Source organism: Vicugna pacos, chromosome 15, assembly GCF_048564905.1.
Source record: "Vicugna pacos chromosome 15, VicPac4, whole genome shotgun sequence".
Taxonomy (NCBI): Eukaryota; Metazoa; Chordata; class Mammalia; order Artiodactyla; family Camelidae; genus Vicugna; species Vicugna pacos.
Window position 1 is genome coordinate 16,308,767 of NC_133001.1, and position 6,858 is coordinate 16,315,624.

Sequence of the window (6,858 nt, forward strand, 5' to 3'; positions counted from 1 at the left end):
AACTGGCATTATTCAAATTATAATCCAGGCTGGAAGTGATTGTGGCTTGTATTAGGTGGGAGTATTGTGAAGAGGCCAGATTGTGGATATATTCTGAAATACCAGCCAACAAGATTTGTATTGTAGATGGAACATGAGAGAAAGGAGTCAAGATTTCTGGTCCAAACAATTAGTTAAATGAAGTTGCCATTTACTGAAATGTGGGTAGACCAGAAAAGGAACAGGTTTGGCAGAGATAACTGAAAGTTCAAATGGGGACCTGTTAAGTTTGAAATACATGTTAAGTAGAGATTTCAAACCAGCATTTAGATTCAGGGCAGAGGATGGGTTGGAGATATGAATTTAGTAGTTGTTAAGTGGTATTTAAAATCATGGGTCTGAATGTTATCCAGAAAATAAATGAGAAGAGGTTGAGCCCTGAACCCTGGGCACTCCAGTGTTCAGAGATGAAAAAAAGCCAATAAGGAAGATTGAAAACTAACATCCAGGACACAGAGGGTCTATCTGAAGACAGTCAGAAGCAATAACTTCATTTTTAAGAATTTATCCTAAGAAAATAAATGAAACCGTACACAGAAATGTACATATTACTGTGTTGCTCAAGAGGAAAAACTTGGGGGTGGGGAGGGTGTATCTCAGAGGTAGAGTGCACGCTAAGCATGCATGAGGTCCTGGGTTCAATTCCCAGTCCCTCCACTAAACAAACAAACAAACAAACAAACAAACCTAATTACCTCCCCACAACAAGAAAAAAAAAAGAGGAAAAACTTGGCAGACGATTTAAATTTTCACCAGATAGATCCAGTTTAATGAAATTGTGAATCTATACAGTGAAATGCTATACTAAGGACAACAAAAGCATTAAATAACTATACATGTTAATAAAAAATACTTGTCTCATTTAAACATTTTAGTCTTACTTTAATAAAAAAGATTTACATGCCTATTAAAGAATGAAAAGACATGTATTAAGATATTGATAGTGTCTATGACTGGGCATTGGATAATGGTATTTAGTTTCTTCAGATTTTTCTGTAGCTTTTACAATGAGTAATATTACTTTTATTTATTTATTTATATATTTTTAATGGAGGTACTGAGGATTGAACCCAGAATCTTGTGAATGCTAAGCATGCACTCTACCACTGAGATATACCCACCCCGCCAATATTACTTTTGTAAACAGAAGAAAGGTTACAATAATCATAATTGCAAAATATTACAAGTAGGGTTAAAAAAAACCAATTGCACAAATATAGGGGAAGATTTGGCAGCAGGACACGTGAAAAAGACCTAAATATTTTAATTAACTGTGGTTTAGAATTGCCAAATATTATGTGGCTACATCAACTGGAGTTATGTTGTCTACAACAAGAGATCATAATTTTATGCTACTCTGTGCTGCCAGACTCTATTTCTAGATACATATTTTATGAAAACATTGCTATTCTCTAGACAAGGCTTAATTTCTCAATCAGGATCATGTACAGACCTGAAATCATATTACATGTGAAAGAGGTCAAAGAGCTCTGGATGTCCTGGGCCAAAGAAAGGTCACTCACAATGGAAACCAGACTCCCTGCTTCCAAATGTAGGCAGGAGTATGTTGAAGAAATGGGACTATCACAGACAGGGTCAGACAAGGACCACCTGCACCAGAGTTACTTGGAATTCTTGTGAAAATAGTTGACTTCTGGCCCCAACTCAGGTCTACAGAACTAGAATTTCTGGGAAATAGGCAAGGAATATGCTCCCCCAACCGCCAGCCCCCCAAGAGAAACAAGGCACTCTAAACTATTCTCATGAGAACCAAATTTAAAGAATTACTGCAAACAATTTGAGAGTAACTCACCAGACAGCAAAATTTCTGAGGCAATTTTTTCCTCTCTCTCAAATAATAGAAGATCACATTTAATTCCGTGCTTATTATGAGTCAAACACTGTTCTACACATTTCATCTGCATTAATTCATTTAATCCTTACAACCTTGCGGTAGGTACTATCATTAATCCTCATTGCATAGTTAAACAGAGGCATGGAGAGATTAAGTAACATGATCAAGTATACGTAGTGGTGGTTATACAAAAAATTCTTTAGATGAAATGAACCCCCTCTGGTCTGTAACATCAGGACTGTAAACTAAGGATCAAACCCTGTGCATGTCTGGAATCTTTATGCCTCAATTAGGCAACAATGCAGAGATTTCAGAGCAGTGGTTTTCAGACTAGAGTACAGATACTGGGTTATATGAATGCTTTCCAAAGGGCCATAGCAGCTTTAAGGGCATCAGTTTCCAGATCTTCAACTTTTATGTTCATTACAATGAGGCATTGCCCTAATGTAAAAACCTAAAGGCGGGTAGGGAACAAAAGGACAATTCAGATTGGTTTTGGGAAAGTCTCCTATATGATTAGTTAAATCACCACATGCTTTTATAGGATCTTTTCTCTGTTACACATTTTTTTTATTAAAAATTCAAGCACTGGTCTGTAATCAGGTAATACATACTTTGGAGATACTGTGGGTTGGGTCCCAGGCCACTGCAATAAATAAGATATTATAACAAAACAAGTTATACAAATTTTTTGTTTCCCAGTGCATATAAAAGGTATGTTTCCACTATACTGGAGTGCACAAAAGCATTATGCCTAAAAAAAAAAAAGTACATACCTTAATTCAAAAATAGCTAATTGCTAAAAAAATTGCTAACCATCATCTGAGCCTTCAGTGAGTGGTAATCCTTCTGCTGCTGGAGAGTCTTGCCTCGATGTTGATGGCTGCTAACTGCTCTATCAGGTTGGTGGTTGCTGTGGTGGCACTGGCAATTTCTTACAATAAGACAATAGTGAAGTTTGCCTCATGGATTGACTCTTCATCTCATGAATGATTTCTCTGTAGCATGTAATGCTGTTTGATAGCCTTTTACCCCCAGTAGGACTTCTTTCAAAATTGGAGTCAATCCTCTCAAACCCTGCTGCCACTTTATTAACTAAGTTTATATAATCTTCTGACCCCTTTGTTATTTCAACAATTAAGTCCGCCATCTTACAAGGGTGCAGTTTGTGGCACCACAAAGAAGTAATTTAACAGTAACATCCAAGATCACTGGTCACAGATCATCATTACAAATATAATAATGAAAAAGTCTGGAATATTGTGAGAATTACCAAAATGTGACACAGAGATATGAAGTGAGCAAGTGGCATTGGAAAAATGGTGCCAGTAGACTTGCTTGATGCAGTGTTGCCATAAACCTTCAATTTATTAAAAAAAAAAAAAGGGCAGTATCTGCGAAGCGCAATAAAAATAAGGTACGCCTGTGTGTAGACTGGGCTGGTCAGTGACTTGTATCTTTCATTCCCAACAACTGTCAAAGAATGAATAGCTCTTGAGTGACCCTTGTACGCAAAGAAAGCATCAAATACAAAAGAATGGCTCCTCCCCCATGCTTAAAGGTATGCAATTTTTTTCTAGCTACTCAATTACTTATTTCTAAGATATACTGTTGGCTGGAAGGAAAATCACATTTGAAAAGCAGAAGCAGTATATTTGCTGATGGTCTTTCAATTTGGGGGGATTATTGGATACAATAAATAAAAATCAAGGTTAAATATTTGATAGAATTCCTTTTAGGTAAGGTGTAAATAAGTCAAGAAGGTATTTACAACTTATTTGTCAAATCATATAACATCTTTATTCAAATTATAGTCAATTCTTATCTTATTTCATCTTATTAAATGCTTTATTTCCTACTTCCATTAACAAAATAAATTATCTGCTAGTTACCAGGCCAGTTAGATTTTAGCAATATATACTTTTCTGTTTCACTAAATAGGTAGGAAGAGTTTGATCAGGATCTCTGGCAAAATTACTGTATTTGTTTCTGATTTTTATATATATTCTTAACAATCTGCAAAGCCTGATACCAATATTTGAAACATGCAAACATATCCAGTAGTCCCCCCTTGTCCACACTTGCTTTCTGCAGTTTCAGTTGCCTGAAGTCAACTGTGGTCAAAAAATATTAAGTGGAAAATTCCAGATATAAACCAATGATTTTGCCTTTTATTTCAGGAAAAAACCCAGGTCATCTGATGGGAACCCCCTCAACTCTTGATCATCAAATGTACACATGTGGGTACCCATCCCTTCCTTCTTCCTTATTATCAAAGGTCAATCTTTCCATCTGTGCAATGGATTCCATCTCCTCTCACTTTCTTTAGAAGACATAGCAACCACTCTGACTTTTCTGTTCTGGTATCATCACCCACTGTCTCTGGGACAAGTTGGCTCTCTGAGCCTTTTTATTCTCTTAGGAAACAGATCAATAGAACATTCCACACAAGGTGGTTGAGAATTAAAGGACTGCTGAAATTAGTATCTGTTACATAGCATGCACAATAAAAGTTACCTACTATTATTTTTGTTTCTATTAGCATTTATACATAATAGTCTTCTTCCTCATCTAGTTACCCTACCTTCTCTTTAGAGCTCAAAGTCTTAAAATAGTTTTCTTTTGGGGGGGTGGCAGAGAAGGTAATTAGGTTTATTTATTTATTTGCACCCTAGTGTATTTTATCTTTCCCATTTTTTAAATTATTCAAGTATAGTTGATTTACAATTAGTTTCTGATGTATAGCATAGTGATTCAGTTATATATTCTTTTTCATTACAGGTTACCACAGCCATTGAATATAGTTGCCTATGCTATATAGGATGACCTTGTTTATCTATTCTGTACTTAGTAGTTTGTATCTGCCAACCCCAAACTCCCAGTTTATCCCTCCCTCCCTCCCCGCTTCCCCCTTTAGTAACTATAAGCTTATTTTCTATCTGAGTCTCTGTTTTGTAAATAAGTTTGTTTGTGTCATTTTTAAAGATCCCACATATAAATGATACATGATATTTGTCTTTCTCTGACTTAGTATGATAATCTCTAGGTCCATCCGTGTTGCTGCCAGTGACATTTTTTAAATGGAGGTACCGGGGATTGAACCCTCATACATGCTAAGCACACATTCTACCACTGAGCTATACCCCCGCCCTCCAGGCTCTCTTTGGTCTTTTTATCTTCCCGTATTCCCTTCCCTCTCCCTGTAGGATCTCATGGTTTCATCTACCACTTGCAGCAGATACTGTAAACTCACTTTATAACCACTGCCAGCTAGCTTTTCCTTCTACCATAGAGGCTTAAAAGCAAAACGCTGGGTTTCCCAGCTTTCTTTGAGGCTTAAAGGAGGCCAAGTGACAGACTTTTGGGTAATGAGACCAAATGTAAAGTCAGCTGTAGGGATTTCTGATAAGTTTTTGCTATCCTGATAAGAGGACACTTGAAGGAACTGGTTCTTTCCTTCTTCATGCCTGGAACTTGTAATGCTAAACACTTAGCATTATCTTTTCCCCGTCAGGCAGAGGAGGCATAGTAAGGATTATTTTCATATTAACATTTCTCGTCCAGAACTTTATTCTCAGCTTTGGCTTTTTTAAAATTTTTTTTCCAGCTTTAGTTTTTTAAACAACTGCCTAATCAACAACTCCTTTTGGTCAACTCTCAGGTACCTGAAGCTGAGTACTTCTGAAAGTACCTGTCACTACTGACCACATTTCCCTCTGGTCCTCCTTTAAGAGATCTCTGTATCTTGGTGAATGGCATGGCACCACCATTACTCAGTTGTGCAAATCACAAATCTAGAGATACCATCTTTTCTCCCTATACCCATCAACCAAGTCTCGTTTTTTTTAACACCTCTAAAATATTCTTAGACTGGATTCTCTCCTCCATTTCTTTACTATTCCCCTAGTCCAAGCTATCATCATCTTTCTGGATTAATAACCCTCAGCTGTCTCTACCTCCAATCTATTCTCTACAGATTAGTCAGAGTATTTAAAATACAAATCTGATTGTGTTGCTTCCACACTTAAAAACTTTCCATTGCTTTTGGGATCTAGGCTAAAATCTTAGTAAGATTTGCAGTGCTCTGCTGTCTGGCACAGGCCCTCACCCCCAACTATGTTCTAGTTATACTGACTTTATTTCTGCTCTTAGAAGCAGCCAAGGAATCTAACATTTTAGAGGTTTTGCATAAGCTGTTCCCTAGATCTGCATGCAATTTATATTAATTTTTTTATTTCTGCTGTAACATATATTACCAAACATTTTGTGGTAACAAACATTTTAGTTCTGTAAGTTAGTAGTCCAATGTGGGTCTTACTGGGCTAAATCAAAGTGTCAGCAAGACTGTTCCTTTCTGGAGGCGAAAGGGGAGAATCTGTTTCCTTGTCCTTTTTAGCTTCTGGAGGCCCCATCTTTCTTGGCTCATTGCCCCTTCCTCCATCTTTTTTTTTGGGGGGGGGTAATTAGGTTTATTTATTTTTTTAATGGAGGTACTGGGGATTGAACCCAGGACCTCATGCTTGCTAATAAGCATGTGCTCTACCACTGAGCTACACCCTCCCCCCACCATCCTCCATCTTCAAAGCCAGGAATGTTGCATCTCTCTGGCCCTTCTTATGTAGTCATAGTTCCCTCTGAATAAAGTGAGAAAGAGTCTCTAATTTTAAACCCCATGTAATTAATTGAGCCTATATGAGTAGTTTAAAATAGGCTTCCCATCTTAAGATCCTTATCTGCAAAGTCCCTTTTGCTATGAAAGGTACCACGTTCTGGGGATTAGGACATAGACATCGTTGGGGGTGGGGAACGTTATTCTGCCTATCACAGAATTTTTAATGACTGCATTTGCCTACAAAAACCCCACTAGTGGCTTTAGGGTTTTATTTCTGTTAGATAACCAAATGTCTTACATAATAACGAGCAAGCAGTTGCCAGCACTGACTCAGCTTTTAAACAATGCCACC

At 37.3% G+C, this 6,858-nt stretch overlaps 1 non-coding gene across 1 annotated transcript; it reads right to left on the bottom strand.

Moving 5' to 3' along the window:
* Nucleotides 1-6,379: 6,379 nt before the first annotated feature.
* Nucleotides 6,380-6,455, bottom strand: TRNAN-AUU (transfer RNA asparagine (anticodon AUU)). Its single transcript is given in 2 exon segments — nucleotides 6,380-6,415; nucleotides 6,419-6,455. It is a non-coding gene; the product is annotated as a tRNA-Asn (tRNA).
* Nucleotides 6,456-6,858: the final 403 nt, after the last annotated feature.